This window comes from Acomys minous, assembly GCF_964271855.1.
Source record: "Acomys minous genome assembly, chromosome: 2".
Classification (NCBI taxonomy): domain Eukaryota; kingdom Metazoa; phylum Chordata; class Mammalia; order Rodentia; family Muridae; genus Acomys; species Acomys minous.
The window spans coordinates 51,992,145-52,011,250 of record NC_140484.1 but is presented as its reverse complement, the minus strand read 5'-3'; the positions used below and the strand labels follow the sequence as shown (position 1 = coordinate 52,011,250).

The window sequence follows — 19,106 nt, the reverse complement described above, 5'->3', positions numbered from 1 at the left end:
TTTCTTTGTACCTTTCTGTAGGTCCCCCCACCCCATGACAGAGTTTCTCTATGTAATGAACCTGGCTGTCCTGGAACTTTTCTTTGTAGACGAGGCTGGCCTTGAACTCACACAGATCAGCCTGCCTCTGCCTCCCGAGTGCTGGGATTAAAGATGTGCACCACCACACCCGGCTCCTTTCTGTGGGATTTTAAATGTTCATAGGAATAATAACAAAAGCTAGGTAACTTCTGGGGAAAAAATGAATAGAGAAAGTTTTACTCCACAAATATTTACTCCACAAACATACACTCTAGAGCCAATGTGACTAAAGCGCCATGGTAATGGGAAAGGAATAAACGAAGGGGTCAGTGGCAAGGGACAGAGTCTGAAATTAGATTTAAGCATAGATAGGAATTTACTGTAGGCAGATGAACTACTCAATTAGCAAACTGTACTATACCAGGAAACTGTTACTGTCTGACTTCTTACAGCAAAGGCAGATGCATGAGTTAAATAAAACAAGGAAAGCAATCAAGCCATAAAAATTCCAGAAGAAAGGGGGCGGGGGAGGGCAGGGGCAGAGCACGCCGTTAATCTCAGCACTCAGAGAGGCAGAGGCAGGTGGATCTCTAAGAGTTCAAGGTCACCCTGGTCTACACAGCAAGTTCCAAGACAGCCAAGGCTACACAGAGAAACTCTGTCGTGAAAAGCAAAAATGAAATGTTCCAGAAGAAAATATGAATTGGGGGGGAAAAAAAAGACTAAAGTCAGATGTTGGTACTTTATGCCTTTAATCCCAGCCTTGGGAGGCAGAAGCAGGAGGATCTCTGTCAGTTCTAGGACAACCTGGTCTATATAGTAAATTCCAGTACAGCCAGGACTACATAGAGACCCTGTCTCACAACAACAAAAATAAACCCAGGTATGGAAGGCTTTTAAAAGCATGTTCCCCGCATAATTTTAATCCCAGTACTTAGAAGGTAGAGGCAGGCATATCTCTGTGAGTTTGAGGTTAGCTGGGAATATAGGTAAAACCCTGTCTCAAAAAACAAAACAAAACAAAACAAAAAAACCAGAGAGCAAACTGAAAAGCATGCTACCAAAATAACTCATACAAAACCACAAAAACTGGCCAATCCATGTAAAATAAAATGATTCCGTACAGCAAAATAAATGAAACAGAAATTAATGACAAGATTCCTTCCTTCCTTCCTTCCTTCCTTCCTTCCTTCCTTTTCTTTCCTTTCCTTTCCTTTTCGAGACAGGGTTTCTTTGTGTACCCTTGGCTGTCCTAGATTCACTTTGTAGACCAGGCTGGATCCGCCTGCCTCTGCCTCCCAAGTACTACAATTAAAGGCATGTGCTACCATGCCCAGCAAGATTTCATTTTTTTAAAAGCTAAACTAAAAAGTATTTGCAATAAAAAGCAAACTTCCCAAATTAAAACTGACATAAAAGAAGAAAAAGAGTGGTGAAAAACATGTGGGCAGACATTTAACTTTACTAGAATAAAAAAGTTCAAAAACTGCCAGGCTATGATGGCACACGCCTTTGATCCCAGCACCCAGGAGACAGAGGCAGGCAGATCTCTGAGTTCAAGGGCAGCCTGGTCTACAAAGCAAGTTCCAGAACAGCCAGGTCTACATAGAGAAACTGTCTTGAACCCCTTCTGGAAAAAAAAAATGCAAAAACTAGGGACAAAGGCAGGGTCAGTCTGGCCGCTAGAAATGGAATTTACAATAATTCTTGGGTTTTTCTTATTTTAGATGAATTTTGTAAGACTTCCCTAGAGCTGCACTCCAGGCAGTGCTGAGTGATGTGGGAGCTGGAGTGGGACGTGGCTCCTCTGGGAAAGCAGCAAGTGCTTTTAATGCCTGAGCCGGCTTTCCAGTCCCAATTTCAGCTTTTAATAGGAATGAGAAGGGAACAGGTGCTCCACAAGAAGACCAACAAAGCCAACAATTCTGGGCCCAGGGGGGTTGGTGGAGACTGATACAACGGAGAGGACCTAGGCCCTCTGCTCAGATGCAGCCAGTAGGCAGCTCACTCTCCATGTGGGTCCCCTCATAAGGGGAGCCAAGGCTGTCTAGGACAGACTCTGTGGCCTGCTCTTCTGTCAATTCCTTCTGGTGGAGCGGCCTTGCCAGGTCATAGATGAAGAGGACTCAGGCAGTCCTGAAGAGATTTGATAGACTGGGGTCAGTTGGTAGGGGAGGAGGGCTTCCCCTTTCTGAGGACTAAAGGAGGGTGGATAGTGGGAAAGAGGGAGGAAAAGTGGGACAGGGAGGACAAAAGGGAGGGAGTCATGATCAGGATGTAAAGTGAATAAATTTAAAATATAAATCTAGCGGGGCAGTGGTGGCGCACGCCTTTAATCCCAGCACAGAGGCAGGCGGATCGCTGTGAGTTCGAAGCCAGCCTGGTCTACAAAGTGAGTCCAGGACAGCCAAGGCTACACAGAGAAACCCTGTCTCGAAAAACCAATAAATAAATAAATAAATAAATAAATAAAAATCTAAATTTAAAAACTATTTTTTTGAGATAAGGTGTTTCATTGGCCTAAAACTTGCTATCTAGGCTAGGCTGGCTGGCCTTGATCTCTACTTTCTAGTGTTAGGACTGTAAGAAGGTGAAGCCCTACCTCCTACTCCGCCCCTAGGGCAGGTTTCTCTGTGCAGCCCTGGCTGTCCTTGACCTCACTCTGTAGATCAGTCTGGCTTCAAAAGCTGAGATCCACCTGCCCCTCTGCCTAGTGCTGGATTTAGAGGCATGCCCTACCATGCTGGGCTCCACCTGGCTTTTTAAAATGTGGGTTCTGAGATGGAATTCAGGTCCTCTTGCAATTATTTTACCAGCTGAGCTATCTCCTTTAAAATTTAAAATTTAAAAATTTAAAAATTTAAAATTAAGTGTGTGTGTGTGTGTGTGTGTGTGTGTGTGTGTGTGTGTGTGTGTGAGAGAGAGAGAGAGAGAGAGAGAGAGAGAGAGAGAGAGAGGTGTCAATTGTGTCCTGCCACCTTGTGGCAAGGGTTCTTTGAATGCTTATTAGCTCTGTGGTATAGAAAAGGAAAGGGAGTCACAGTCATAGAGGAAGGGAGTAAGGGGAAAATGGGAGAAAGGGAGGGAGAAAAGGGAGGATACAAACAATGGGATAACAATTGAGATATAATATGAATAAATTAATAAAATATATTGTAAAAAAAAAAGAAAGAAAAAGAAAAGGGAGTAATATTCCATAGTGTGAGTGTACTACCGTTTCTTTATCCATTCTTCAACTGAAGGACACTTAGGCTGTTTCCAGGTTCTGGCTATTATGAATAAGGCTGCTATGAACATGGTTGAGCATATGTCCTTGTGTGGTGGAGCATTTTCTGGGTCTATTCCAAGGTGTGGAATAACTGGGTCTTGAGGAAGCCCTATTCCCAGTTTTCTAAGAAAGCTCCAGATAGATTTCCAAAGTGGTTGTACAAGTTTGCATTCTCACCAGCAATGAATGTTCCTCTTTCTCCACATCCTCGCCAGCATGTGGCGTCAACCTCGTCACTTGAATTTTTCTTTTTTTTTTTCTTTTTGGTTTTTCGAAACAAAAGGTTTCTCTGTGTAGTCTTGGCTGTCCTGGACTCACTTTGTAGACTAGGCTGGCCTCGAACTCACAGCGATCTGCCTGCCTTTGCCTCCCGAGTGCTGGGATTAAAGGTGTGTGTCACCATGCCCAGCTTGAATTTTTGATCTTAGCCATTCTCACGGGTGTAAGATGGAATCTCAGAGTCATTTTGATTTACATTCTCTCATGACTAAAGATGTTATTCCTCTGTTGAGAATTCTCTTGTTTAGTTCTGAGGCCCATTTCTCAATTGGGTTATCAGTTGAAGAACGGATAAAGAAACTGTGGTACATTTACACTATAGAATACTACTCAGCTATTAAAAATAAAGAAATCCCCGAAATTTGTGGACAAATGGATGGGACTAGAAATGATCATAATGAGTGAGTTAACCCAGAAGCAGAAAGACTCACATGGTATATACTCACTTATAATTGGGTACTAGCCCAAAAGGCACGTCCCATGAAAGTCTTTACTTACCAGGAGATTGGGATAGATGTGAGGACATCCTACTGAGACTCTAGGTAAGAGAAATATAGGAGTCAGGGAAATAGAAGGACCCAGAGGGTCCTAGAAACCTACAAGAATGTGATGGGTGGATTGGGGCTCAGGAGGGTCTGCTCAAACTATAACACTAGCCAAGGACAATACAATAGTAAATACCAACCCCCTACTCTGATCTACCCAATGGACAGGACATTCTCCACAGATATGTGGAAAGCGAGGACTGACTCTGACATGAACTCTGGTGCTCCATATTTGACCACCTCCCCTTGGTGGGGAGGCCTGATGGCACTTAAAGAAAGAATAAGCAGGATACCAAGATGAGACTTGATAGCCTATGACCATATAGTGGGGGGAGGAGGAACCCCTCAGTCTTAGACCTAGGGGAGGGGAACAGGGTGAAAGCGGGAGGGAGGGAGGAATGGGAGGATACAAGTGATGGGATAACAATTGAGTTGTAATCTGAATAAATTAATAAAATTAAAATTAAAAAAAAAAAGAAAAGGAAAGGGAGATGCTGAGTGTTAGTTACCCAAGATGACCTCATGCTCAGGCAAGCTGGCTCTAGAGCCTCCCTCTGCACCATGTGCCAGCCCTGTGTGGAGTTATGAAGCTATATTGCATAATACAAGTGACTGAGTAAAAAAGATGCATATCCATGCATATGGAAATGCTAGCATTCCAACTGTCCTCTAAGCAGACACTGAAAAGTAACACAACACTGATAAAAGTCCAACAGGACTTTCCACAGATAGTAAGTTTAACATTTACAATAAAAGGCCAAGGGCTAAGAAAAAAATACTTTTGAAGAAGATAGGATGATCAGATTTACTGAAGAGCAGCAGTAGCCGAGGAAATTTGGCAAACTGAAAGAATGAAAGATAGTGGGGGTAAAAACCACAGGGCAACAGTCTCACAATTGTTCAAAAAATTTGATAAAAGATGAACTCAGGGCCAAGAGTGGAGAAGCAGGCCTGTTCATCCCAGCACTCGGGAGGCAGAGGCAGGAGGATCATGAGGAAGAAGAAAGAGAGAGAACAAGCAGTATTCAGTAACAGGAAGAAGGGTGAGCTACATGGAATACTCTCCAGTTCCTTAAATGCTTATACATCAAATACAGGTTTTAGAATATAGGACTGTATTTTTTTAATGTCTATTATATTCTAATTAATAAATTGCATACGCATGTTTGTGGGCACATGTATGCCAGAGCATGCATATGCAGGTCAGAGGACAGAACTGCCCTACCAAATGGTCCTGTAGATTGAACTCAGGCTCTGCCGAAGGCAACTTCTGCACCATTTCATCAGCCCCAGGTCAATATTCCTATGGCTCTGAGATAGTCTAAAAGTAAGATACTGGAAACAATAAATTCAACTCTATGAAAATTAAGAATTTTCTGCTAGTCAGGAAATACCATATAAAGACTTACAAGACAGTCATGACTTTGGGAAGGTATTTGAAACTCATGATGCTGACAAAGTATATGGAATAAAGGAGACTGGCATATCAATAGAAGAACAGGCAAAGAACACAGGCAGTTTGTGTTTCCAAAAGAGGAAATGTGAATGACTGATAAAACATTTAAAAAATCAGGAAAATGCAAATTGAAATAAAAATTCCATGTTATCCACAAATTTGACAAAATTATATACGGGTGAATATGTGGTACCATGGGAACTCAAATGCTGCTTGTGGGAGTACTGTCTAGAGCACTTTAGAAAACTATGATCCATCGCCTCAGGAAGCTGAACATATGCCGAACCCACTCTCCAGCAATCACACTCACTGGCCAGACGTCACTGAGCTTGCTACCTTACCTCCTCCCTTTGCCTCTTTGTCTTCAAATGTAAAACAAGTGTGTAATAACACCAACTCATGGGGCTGCCAAGGGAGTAGCGCATAAGAAGTGAGAATACTGCCCTCTCACAGTAAGCACTCTATATGCAAGACTGCCTGCATTATGCACACTCATAACGCCTCACGAGTGCCACCAGAAGCAGCCCAAAAAGCTGTAGTATAGCCATACAACTCAATGCTGCCTGTCAGAAAAGAAAAGACAAAATAAAACAAGAACACCAAAAAACAATCCAAGCAGGCTGGAGAGATGGCTCCGAGGTTAAGAGCACTGTCTGTTCTTCCAAAGATTCTGAGTTCAATTCTCAGCAACCACATGGTGGCTCATAATCATCTATATAATGAGATCTGGTGCCCTCTTCTGGAATGCAGGTATACACACAGTACAGAATACTGTATAGATAATAAAGTAAAAACAACAACAACAATCAAACCACCAAAACTATGAATTAAGACTTCATTTCAGTTGAGTGTGGTGGCACATGCCTTTAATCCCAGCACTGGGAAGGACAGGCAGGTGGATCACTGTGAGTTCGAGGCCAGCCTGGTCTACAAAGGGAGTCCAGGACAGCCAAGGCTACACAGAAAAACCCTGTCTCGGAAAAAAAAAAAGACTTTATTTCAATATCAATTTCTCTCTAAACATAATACCAAGTGGGGGAAAAAGATGGAGAAGACCACATTTTAAGTAGCACATAAAATTCAAAACCAAGCAAAAACTATCTAGTAACTGTGTTCAGTCCTATAAAGGACTGAATGACACAGGAACAAAATGAGGGTGGGATGTTTAAAGAAACAAAGTAAGCAAGAATGTCTGGAGCTTGGGGAATATAAAAATGAACACTGAAAGCTAAGACTCTCCAGTGGAGAATTTTGATTTTACTTATGATGGGAGGCACTGATAATTTATAAATAAGAAAGTCATTATATACAATGACTCATGCAAGAGTGCTCTGTTTAGTGAATTCTAAACCTCAGAGAAGAGATGTTGGGATTGGGAAAATCCATAAGTCAGAGGCTAAGGCTGCAGTCCAGCTAAGGCAAGAGAGAAATTTGGTCTCAGTACTGAGATAAAGATAGAGTGTGGAATCAGGGACATTCTGGTAGATTGCCTGTGTCTTGCTGATAGATTGAATGCAGAGTCTGGAGGGGGAAATCCATGATACGCTTGGTGATGGTGGCGGTGCACAGCTTTGATCCCGGCAGCTTTGATCGGGAGGCAGAGGCAGGTGGATCTCTGAATTGGAGGCCAGCCTGGTCTACAGAGTGAGTTCTACAACAGCCAGAGCTAAACAGAGAAACACCAAAAGAAACAAACAAAAACAAAACAAAACAAACAAACATCCCTCCATAATATTTCTGAGTTGTTCGCTTGAGCAATGGGGTGGATGACGGCAGTACCATGTAGTAAGATGGAGGAGGACAGGGAGCTTTTGGAGTGGAGCTTGAGGCGTCTGACTGTCTAGGTGGACACTACGTGGCTAGCTGTGGATGTCTCCGGCTCAAGGGAAAGTTTGGGCTGGAGTCATGGATTTAGAAATCAAGGCAGAAGACTGACATCTGGGACCTTCCAGAGCTCAAACAGGAAAGAGACAAGGATGGGCCTTGGGCAGATGAGAAAGACTGAGGAGCTGCCAGTGAGGTGGGAAACCAAAAGGACATGCTTTCTCAGGGTTAATGAGAACACAGACGGAAGCATGAATGCAGTGTACACACAGACCAAGCTGAGGACAGAAAGCTGACCAGTGGATGTTACAAAATGTTGACTACTAGTGACCCAATCCTAGATACTTCAGTAGCATATAAAATCTCAAGTGAAGGGACTGCTCCCTCAGACATATAAGTAGCTGCCAATAAAGGAAGGAAATCAGAAGATTTTAAGCTAGAAAAAGCAATGTGGCAAGGTGGGAGGAACGGAAACTTCACTTTGGTTTCCATGAGGACTAGCAGATTAGTCTACCATCCACACACCAGCCTTTTTAAAGCTTCTGGGACCAAATATCCCATCTAAGTTTCCCTGTGGTCTCAAGGTGGTCCCTGTAAGAGAAATGTGGTTTTATTTAAAAATACAAGAAAGAGACAATATTGGGAATCAAGGCATATATTAAAAGGCTTTTTAAAAATAGCTTTTGCACAGGGCTGGTGCACACCTTTGATCCCAGCACTCGGGAGGCAGAGGCAGGCGGATTTCTTTGAGTTCAAGGCCAACCTGGTCTACAAAGTGAGTCCAGGTCAGCCAAGGCTACACAGAGAAACCCTGTCTTGAAAACAAACAAACATACAAAAAAACCCAAACAAAAAAGAAAGAAGCTTTAATGTCTTTACTAAACATGTAAAGGACACAGCCTGTGAGCACCCAGAAAGGGCTAGTAATGTCCTCTTGCAGCAGCAGCACCAATATCACCAGGCTTTTTTTTTTAATTTTAAAAAAAGATTTATTTATTATTATTATACAGTACTCAGGCCAGAAGAGGGCATTGTATCACATTATAGATGGTTGTGAGCTACCATGTGGTTGCTGGGAATTGAACTCAGGACCTTTAGAAGAGCAGATAGTGCTCCTAGCCTCGGAGACATCTTTCCAGTCCTCACCAGGCTTTTTCTAAAGCCACAGAAGTGAGTTGATCAATATTGTGTGTGTGTGTGTGTGTGTGTGTGTGTGTGTGTGTGTGTGTGTGTGAGATCAGTCTATTTTGTGCTTTTTTTCCCCCCTTCAAGACAAGGTTTCTCGGGCTGGAGAGATGGCTCAGAGGTTAAGAGCACTGACTGCTCTTCAAAGGTCATGAGTTCAATTCCAGCAACCACATGGTGGCTCACAACCATCGATAACGAAATCTGTATACATAATAAATAAATAAATCTTAAAAAAAAAAAAAAGACCAGGTTTCTCTGTATAGCCTTGGCTGTCCTGGACCTTTGGAGATCAGGCTGGTTTTGAACTCACAGAGATGTCTGACTCTGTCAAGTGCTGAGATTAAAGGCGTGTGCTGCCATGCCCGGCTTGTGATAAGTCTTTTTGTTTCTTTGTTTGTTTGTTTGGTTTTTCGAGACAGGGTTTCTCTGTGTAGCCTTGGCTGTCTTGGCTACTCTTTGTAGACTAGGCTGGCCTTGAACTCACAGAGATCCGCCTGCCTCTGTCTTCCTGAGTGCTGGGATTACAGGCATGTGTCACTGCATCTGGCTTGTGATCAGTCTTAAGTGATGAACTGTACACAACCATGGATGAAATCTTTTAATTCTGTGAAGCTTGAAAGAAGTACAGCAATAGCTAACTGAGCATCTTTGTCCTGTTTTCTAGTTCTGGAAGCATCGCAGGCATCTAAACATTTCAGCTTCACAAAAAATAAAGAGCTAAGAAAGGAAACACTATTTTGTGACTTCAGCTCACCCCCCTTTCTTGTCAGTTGTTCCTCTTCTCTCTCCTTATTTTACTCCCTCCCCTCTCTAAGAATCCAGATGCTCAAATTCTTACTGTCTGAACACACAAAACAAGAAAATCAAGTTATCTGGATTTAAGATTTTTTTCCCACCAATACAATTAAAAATTTCAAAAGTAGGTCCTATTGGGGACTGCAATAAATTGTTATTACCTTTAAGTGGCACATTCAAAAGTATTTCAATAGCCAGCTTGTTTGTTTATCGAGAGACAATTCCATCTTTCTCTGATCTTCCTACTCACTGCAGAGCAAGGCAAAACCTGTACTTCTCTAGAAAAATAAAGACCTGCTGAGTTAGGGGTGGGAGTAGGAATGACAGGATAATCCTTACCCATCCCTAGCGAGGGCTTTACTCAGGGAAAAGTCATTAGTGTTTGAAACTACTGGCTTCTGAATAAGTCAGGAAGGAGTTCAGGAGGTACTGTCTCAAAATTGGTACACTGATTACTTCAAGCTAAACTCACTGGAGCAACTGCTTGTTTTTGTCTACATGCATGAAACTGTATGGATTATTCTGGGAGGAATAACCTTCACATAGCAGGTGGAAAAAATAGCCTTCATCACCAGAGGCTGATAACTTAGGCTACCATGAGCATGGATAAACAGGCTCTACAGTGACCCTCACTGACTTCACACCCTGACTGAATACATTTTTTACTACCCTAATCCAGGTGCTCATTTGCCCTGTTCTCACTCAGAGATTTACTGCTCTGAAGATTTCCACTGTACATGACGTTAATAGAACAAGTATGATTTCTTCTTATTACTTATGATTCTTAGCATCCGCCAAAGAGCATATATTAAGAACTAAGGAGCCGAAGAGGACATCTTTCTCCCTGTGGTTTCACATCACAGCTATCTATTTTGAGAACTTGAAAACAAGTATTCTAAGACATGTCATACACATATGGGCAGCACTAATTGACTCAGTGGGTTATAAAGAAGGAGGAGGAGAAAGAGATGAAGTGTGTGTGTGTTTGTGTGTGTGAAAGAGAGAGAGAGAGAGAGAGAGAGAGAGAGAGAGAGAGAGAGAGAGAGAGAGAGAGAGATCTGAGGAGCATAGGAGGAGTTCGAACAGGAGAGTAAGGACAACATATGATAAAATTAAATTTTATACATATATGAAATTTTCAAAGAATAAATATATTATGAACATTAAACAAATTCTGTGACATGGATGAACACATTCATGTCTATGATGGGGACTCTAAACATGAGGTACAGGCTTTAGACCTACTTAAAGCAGACTTTGAAGATAAGCTAGCAGACCTCAGAGACTTAATTAAGTAACTTAATACTAGGGCCAGCAAAGAGACTGGGTTAAGAACCTCAGGTCAGACTCTACCTATAATCATTATCAAAGAACTACACTCAACCCTCTCCCTGATAATAATGGAATAATTCTTATCCAACATTATCATTTGCAGCTATTTCTTTACTTATTTTTAAAAGGACAATGTAAAAGAAACTTTAAAAAATAAAATTAGGGGTTAGGCATGGTGGTATGTGTCTTTAATTCTAGCACTCAGGTAGAAGCAGGTGAGTTCAAGGACAGTCTGGTTGATATAGTGAGTTACAGGACAGCTGGGGCTAGGTAAAGATACCCTGTCTTTTTTTTTTTTTTAAAGATTTATTTATTTAAGTATACAGTGTTTCATCTTCATGTGTGCCTGAAGGCCAGAAGAAGGCACCAGATCTCACTGTAGATGGTTGTGAACCACCACGTGGTTGCTGGGAATTGAACTCAGGACCTTCGGAAGAGCAGGCAGTGCTCTTAACCACTGAGCCATCTCTCTAGCCCCTGAGATACCCTGTCTTAAAACACATAATAAAATAAAATTAGGGGGCTGGAAAGATGGCTCAGTGGTTAAGAGTACTTGCTGCTCTTGCAGGGAACTGAACCCAGTTTCTCAGCACCCACATGGTAGGTCTCCACCATCCATAACTCCAGTTTTAGGGGATCCAACGCCTTTTAGACCTCTGCAGGCGTTAGGTTTGTACATGGTGCATACAACATGTATGTGTAAAGGGTGCAAGGTCCTTGTGCTCACAGATAAGCACTAAGGAAACCAGGAGTGTTAAACACATAGGTTTGTCTCTTGCACAGAAGGGATAAAATACTTGTTTTCCACACAGAATGCTGGAAATGAATGCTGTTAATATCCTGGTGATAGGTGTGCTATCTGCAGGGCCAGGCCACATCTGAACCCCCCAGATGACTATGCTTAGCTCAGATTCTTCCTCGCTAGACCTTTCTGAGAACTGCTTCTCAGTCAATAGAACCTATCCTCAGGGGAAAAGTCAGATGTACTTTGTCCTCTACGATATCTGTATGAGTGAGACTACACCTGAACCTCAGGGGTGAAATTCCCTTTGTAGACCAGCTGGCTTAGAACTCAGAGATCCGCCTGCCTCCGCCTCCAGAGTGCTGGGATTACAGCAATGCGACACAACTGCCCATCTGCAAAAGTGTTTTAAAATAGCCAAAATGTAAAGCTTTGTTGTGCACATGGGATTGAGATAATTGTTACCAGGAAGTTTTTTTCCAAAATTGTATTGTACTTAATTAAATGCCTAAAAAAATAAACTGTCCAGTGTCAGAATCTAGGAGGTTGGTTTGTTGTTGTTGTTGTTTTTGGTTTTTTTGAGACAGGGTTTCTCTGTGTAGCTCTGGCTGTCCTGGACCTCTCTTTGTAGACCAGGCTGGTCTCGAACTCACAGAGATCCACCTGCCTCTGCCTCCCATGTACTGGAACTAAAGGCCTGATCCACCACGCCTGGCCCCAGATGTTGGTTTGAACCAACATCAGCTACTAAGTTGTACTGACCTGGATTTCCTTCTGACTTCACTTTGATGTTACTCTGCTGGCCACTGACCCACATAAAAGCAGGTCAAATACTTATGCACATAAAATAAAGTTAGTAATTTAGATTTTTATTTTTTCAAAAATTTTTTTGCTTTTTTGCTTTTTTTTTTTTTTTTTTGAGACAGGGTTTCTCTGTGTAGCCTTGGCTGTCCTGGACTAGCTTTGTAGACCAGGCTGGCCTGGAACTCACAGAGATCTGCCCGCCTCTGCCTCCCGAGTGCTGGGATTAAAGGCATGCACCAATCACCCCCGGCTTCAAATTTTTTTTATTATTAACAGTTTAGATTCTTAAAATGTATTCATGCACCATGGTGCACATTAGGTCAGAAGATGTTCTGCAAGAATTGGTCCTCCACTGCTATGTGGATCATGGCTGTGATCAAACTGAAGTCCTCAGCTTGGTGCCTTTACCTGCTTAGGTATCACCCTACCAGTCCCGCTACGTGCCTCCCGAGTGCTGGGGTCAAAGGTGTGCGCCACCACCGCCCAGCTCCTTTACTTGAGTTTTAAAAGGTGAATTTGTTTACTTTTGTCTAATTTCTTAGGATGAAGCCATTTTCTAATTAGTTATAGAACCAAGTGCATCTAATGCAGTTGTAACCTTTTTGGGGGCTAATAATCATCATTTTTGTTTCCTTTCTCTATTCTAGCTTGGCTATTTGAGACACGGACTTATTATTTATCCTAGGTGGCCTAGAATTTGCACGCCCCCGCCTTAGCTTCCCAGCAGCTGATTTCAGGTGTCTGCTACCATACTCAGTTTCTAGTACCCTTATAAAGTGATCCCTTCTATAGGCCAAGTGCACCTTGTGTGTGCGTGTTCCCTGTGTGGCTGTACCACTAGACAATCTTCCCTGTTGCATCCTTGGAAATTAAGTAGAATGTACCAAGGTCTAGAGAGTATGCTTTCACAGCCTACACCTCAAATTAGACAAAGAGATAAATAAAAGTGACTAAGTATACTTGTAATCCTAGCCATTTGCAAAACTGAGGTGGGAGGATTTCAAGTTCAAGGCCAACCTGGGCATCTTTGGGAGCTACTTGTCTCAAGAAAAGAAGGGCTGTAGCTCAGTGGGAGAGCACTTACCCAGCGTGAGTGAGGCACCAGGACTACTCTCCAACGTGGGAGACAGAGACAGGCATGGCTGTCAGAAAGCCTTCCTTTACTTCTAGTTCCCTGTGCCAACAAACCGTTATTTCAGGCCGCTCCGTGCCCCCTCCTTTTCTGAGTCTCCAGTGCAGGTCACGCTTTCTTTTTCTTTGAAGTCTGCAGTGTTCCTACCTCTTTAAACTCTCATCTAGTTCTACCTTGTGCTAAAAAGCAGGAGCTATGTCTTCCTTTTACTTTGATCCTTCCAACTTTGGGGGGAGGGGTTTGAGACAAGGTTTCTCTGTGTAGCCTTGTCTGTCCTGGACTCACTCTGTAGACCAGGCCGGCCTGGAACTCACAGCGATCCGCCTGCCTCTGCCTCCCGAGTGCTGGAATTACAGGTGTGTGCCACCTTACCTGGCCTGGATCCTTCCAACTTCTAACACAGTGATATGAAAGAAAGTGGACAATGTATAGCTTATTTAATTAAAACTATCTAATGTAAAAATACCAAGGAAGAGAAAAATGTTTCACCCCACGAAGCATAAAACCCATGTTTTCATCCAACAGTTTATTAATTGGACAACACTCACGAGCTCAGATTAAAGGGCACTAAATTACTCCTTTCTAAATAGTGTCACAAATGCAGAATATTTCTCCCTTTGTTGCTGGATGAGCTGGGCACATTGCCAAGTCTCTTCTAATTAAGTCCTGTGGTTAATTCCTTAATCTATTAGCAAGCATTTCCTTGCCTTAAAAAAAAAAGGGGGTCTAGCAATTTAGCCTAAACTGGACTGGAATTTGAACTCTCCTCACCTTACTAGGTGTGGTGTACGCCTTTAGTCCCAGAACTCAGGAGAAGAGCTCTGTGAGTAGGCCAGCTTGCTTATATATGGGAAATTGCAGACCAGTAAGGGCTACAAAATGAGACCTTGTTACAAAATAAACTAGCTTTTTCCTTTCCTTTCTTTCTTCAAGTTTCAAGACAGGGTTTCTCTGTGTAGCCCTGGGCTGTCCTAGAACTCACTCTGTAGACCAGGCTGGCCTCAGACTTAGCGATCTACCTACCTCTGCCTCCCAGTAAAGGCATGTGCCACCACCACCCTGCCAGCTTTTGCTATTCTAGACATTTCCCCCACTTCCACATACATTTTAGAACCAGCATGCCAATATTGTAGTTCATGCTCCTGGGTGGGCAGGTGCCCTGCATGTGCTAAATGTATGTGGAGGCCAGACGTCAAGTGTTGGGTGTCTTTCTCCACTGTTCTCTACTTTATTTTTTCTAAGATTTATTTAATTTTTAATCATGTGTATATTTGTTTCTCTATGTGGGTATGTGCATGCATGTGCACAGATGCCACAGGGGTCAGAGAGAGAACATGATTCACTGGAGCTGGAGTGGGCCTGACATGAGTGCTGGCAACTGAACTTAAGAGAAGTAAGTATGTAAATATGTAAGAGAAGTAATGCTCTCTTACTCTTGGTTGTGAGCCTAGCCCCCCTTCCCCTCCCCCCCCCTTTTTTGAGACCCCCCTTTTATTTCACCTCCCGAGTGCGGGGATCAAAAGCGAGCGCTACCATAGCCTGGCAATGTGCTCTCTTAATGACTAAGCCATCTTCCCAGCTCTTCCACCTTACTTTTTTTTGGGGAGTGATTGTGGTGGTTTAAAACAGGGTGGAAAGCAACAGACCACATCCAACCTCTGCACCAGAGAGACTATTGAGGGAGAATATATGCACGTGAGTATTAAAATAAGGAATAAAGGCCGGGCAGTGGCCAGTAACAGCTAAATAAATTTAGAAATATATAGAAGAATTCTGGGGGGCCAGATGGCTCCGTGGATAAAGGCACCTGCTGCCAAGCCTGGAGACCTCAGTTCTATCCCTAGGACTGACTCCTACAAGTTATCCTCTATCTCTACATGTGTGTTATGGTATTCACATGCCCACCCAACACATACAACCCACACACACAATAAATAAATGTAATAAGTTTATTAAAAATTGGGAATGTAGGTCTGGCAGTAATGGTGCACATCTTGAATCCCAGCACTCAAGACACAGAGGCAGGCAGATCTGAGTTTGAGGCCAGTCTGGTCTTCAGCTCTAGGACAGCCAGGGATACACAGTGAAACCCTGTCTCGAATCAGAACAATGAAAAAAAAAAAACTCTTTGTTGGATTAAAGTTCACTCAGAGGATTTCTCTTGATTATTTCCTCTGAATATGAACCATTCTTTCATGTCTCACTTTCAAATTAAGAACTAGATGTCTTACAGAGAAAATTACACCAACTGTGAGTTTTAACTTGTCCTGTAGGCTGTAATTTTGTTTATTTTTCTTCTTTTCCTATCTGTCTGCCTACCTGCCTGTCTGTCTCTCTATCTATCTACCTAGTCAAAACAGGGCTATTCTGTGTTATCTATCTATCTATCTATCTATCTATCTTGTTTTTCAATGCAAGGTTTCTCTGTGTAGCCCTGGCTGCTCTGGATTCACTTTGTAGACCAGGCTGGCCTAGAACTCAGAGATCCACCTGCCTCTGCCTCCTGAGTGCTAAGATTAAAGGTGTGCACTATGCTGCTAATTTTTAGCTAGTCTGATGTTTTACACACTTAGGATTGCGCTTTTAAGCCACCCAAACCAGCTGGCTTCCTTACCATTCATTACTGAGACCATTACTCACCATCACACTCACTAAGGGCTCTTCACTTTTTTCTCCCCAAGTGAATTAATTCTGGCCACTAGGTCACTAGCTTTTGGCCTGTCCTATTCTGAACTAAATGACACAGCTATGATAAGAAGAGCCCCAGGCAAGACTGTCAAAGACACCACTGCCTTGGCCTGAATTTTCAGTGGTTTCTCATGTAAAAATGCTTTCACTTGGTTGTTTGTACTTGTTTTACCTTGAGACCTAAAGTGAGTTATTAACAATTCAGTTTGTCCAGTATTATTAAGACTTGATAACTTCCTCACTCTACCAAAGTCCTAATGCCATCCTGAGCTAATTTAAAATCCTTTCATCTTCAGATGTAACATGCACTATGGCATTGTAAATTCTCACATAACACAAGTCAAGTGTGGGATTAGAAAGGGTTCACCACACTCAGAGATCCACCTGCCTCTGCCTCCCAGGTGCTGGGATTAAAGGCGTGTGCCCCCCCCCCCCCCCCCCCCCCGCCACAAAACCTAACTTTTAAAAGATGGTTGTCCAAGTCAGCCTTGTCTAAAACTGAGCCAAGTAACATGTTTATTTCCTTTAAAAGAAGATTTATTTATTAAGTATATAGTGTTTTGCTGCATGTACACCAGAAGAGGGCACCGGATCTCATTATAGATGGGTGTGAAGCACTAAGCGGCTGCTGGGAATTGAACTCAGGACCTTTGGAAGAGCAAGCAGTGTTCTCAACTTATCAGCCATCTCCCCAGCCCATTTATTTCCTTTAAAACAACAGAACAGACTTTCTGTGCAGCCCAGTATGGTGGATTGAGTAAGAAGTGTACTACACAGGCTCATGTGCTGAACACTCGGTCCCCAGCTGGGGTGCTGTTTGGGGAGGCTGTGCAACCTTTAGGGGGTACAGCTCTGCTGGAGGAATGATGTCATTGGGGACAGGACTTGAGACTTTGTTTTTTCGAGACAGGGGTTCTCTGTTGTAGCCTTGGCTGTCCTGGACTTGCTTCATAGACCAGGCTGGCCTTGAACTCAAAGATCCACCAGCCTCTGCCTCCTGACTGCTAGGGTTAAAGGCGTGCACCACCATGGCCAGCAGGACTTGAGATTTTTAAAAAAGATTTATTTATAATGTATACAATGTACACCTGCACATGCACACCAGAAAAGGGCACCAGATCTTATTATAGACGTGTAAGCCACCATGTTGTTGCTGGGAATTGAACTCAGGACCTTTAGGAAGAACAGACAGTGCTCTTAACCTCTGAGCCATCTCTCCAGCCTCCAGAACTTGAGATTATAGCCTTGTCCCACCTGTAGCTCTTGCTCTCTGCTTCCCATGTGAGGCTGAAATGTTTCCTGTTCTGCTGCCATGCCTTCCCTGCAATCATGGACAGCCCTCTGGAACTGTAAGCCAAAATAAAAATCTTTCTTCTCTAAGTTGCCTTTGGTCATGGTGTTACATTACAGCAACAAAAAAGTAACTAATACACACAGGCTGGCTTGGAACGTGTAACCTTCCTGCCTCAGTCTCCCAAGTGTTGGCGATTACAAGTGTGTATCACCACATTTGGCTTGTGTGTGTGTGTGTGTGTGTGTGTGTGTGTGTGTGTGTGTGTGTGTGTGTGTGTTTGGAGACAGGGTTTCTCTGTGTAGCCTTGACTGTCCTGGAACTCTTTTTGTAGACCAGGCTGCCCTTGAACTCACAGAAATCTGCCTGCCTCTGCCTCCCAATTGCTGGGATTAAAAGAGTGCACCACCAGCCAGGCTTCTTCAAGTCTTAAGTCCAAGAGCAGGTTACACACTGATTCTTTTTTTTTAAAAAAAAAGATTTATTTATTTATTTATTTATTTATTTATTACATACACAGTGCTCTGCCTGCATGTACATCTGCAGGCCAGAAGAGGGCATCAGATCACATTATAGATGGTTGTGAGCCACCATATGGTTGCTGGGAGTTGAACTCTTGACCAAAGAGCAATCAGTGCTCTTAACCGCTGAGCCATCTCTCCAGCCCCTACACACTGATTCTTAATAGAAAGAAAACTATGTTCTGTTTTCCTTTGCTGTAAGTCATGGACTCTCTTTTGGCTGGTATCTAAAGTGACTATAAGTTACCAAAAGCTATTTATTCAGCCCCTGATGGTGACAGGTAGCCCAGAGAGCTTTCTATGTTTATTTGTACACAGGAAGGCTGGGGGAGGCTTTGAGATGGCTCTGTGGGTTGAAGGAACATACAGCCACACTTGGTGACTAGAGTTCAAATCCCAGGACCTATGTGGTAAAAGGAGAGAATTAACTCTTTCAAGTTGTCCTTTGACCACCATGAAACCGCCCTCTCTCAAAATAGCTAGGTATGGCGGCAATTTTTGATCTAAGAACTTGTGAGGCAGAGAGGCCTGTGTATCTTTGTGAGTTCACGGTCAGTCTTGTCTACACAGTGAGTTCTAGGCAACCAGAGCTACATAGTGAGCACCTGTTTTTTTTTTTGTTTGTTTGTTTTGTTTTTTTAAGGTGGCTGGAAATGTAGCTCAGTGGTCCTGTGTAAGACCTAGGCTACAATATTCAGTATCACTCACACATGCATGCACACACTCATGTGCATATATTTATATAAAAAGAAGTTTAAAAAAATCTTAATCATCCCTTCCACGACACACAGCTTGTTTCTGTTATAGACTGGCTCCTACTGCTATTATACACCTTTGAATCTTACACTATGAAAGCTGCAAGACACTGGCCCGCTCTTGTCATTCAGCAAAGTATTGTTAATGTTTGTCTATTCACTCTCTGATAAAGCCCCAACCAGAGAAAAACTGAATAGTCAGTTATCAATAAAAGGCAAAGTTCAGGAATTTGTCTTTATGCACTCACCAAATTAATAGCATTATTGCAATACGCTGCTATGCTGGTGCTCTAAGTCTGAAATAAGGCAATAAGGCAATCCAATTGGAAGCCTACATAATCTAAGGTAGCTCCAGGGCAGCCTGCCACTCTTCATTAATAGCACTATCTGACTGCAGCTTTTAAAAGCTGCCTGAGGAAAAACTGCCTCTTTTCCTGTCCCTCTTGGAAAGACTGCTAGATTTAT

General features: G+C 42.8%; 1 protein-coding gene across 2 annotated transcripts in view; it reads right to left on the bottom strand.

Annotated features, from left to right (window-relative positions):
- Positions 1-19,106, bottom strand: part of PACS1 (phosphofurin acidic cluster sorting protein 1) — a 141,330-nt gene that overhangs the window by 35,873 nt on the left and 86,351 nt on the right. The gene's annotated exons all lie outside the window — the stretch shown is intronic.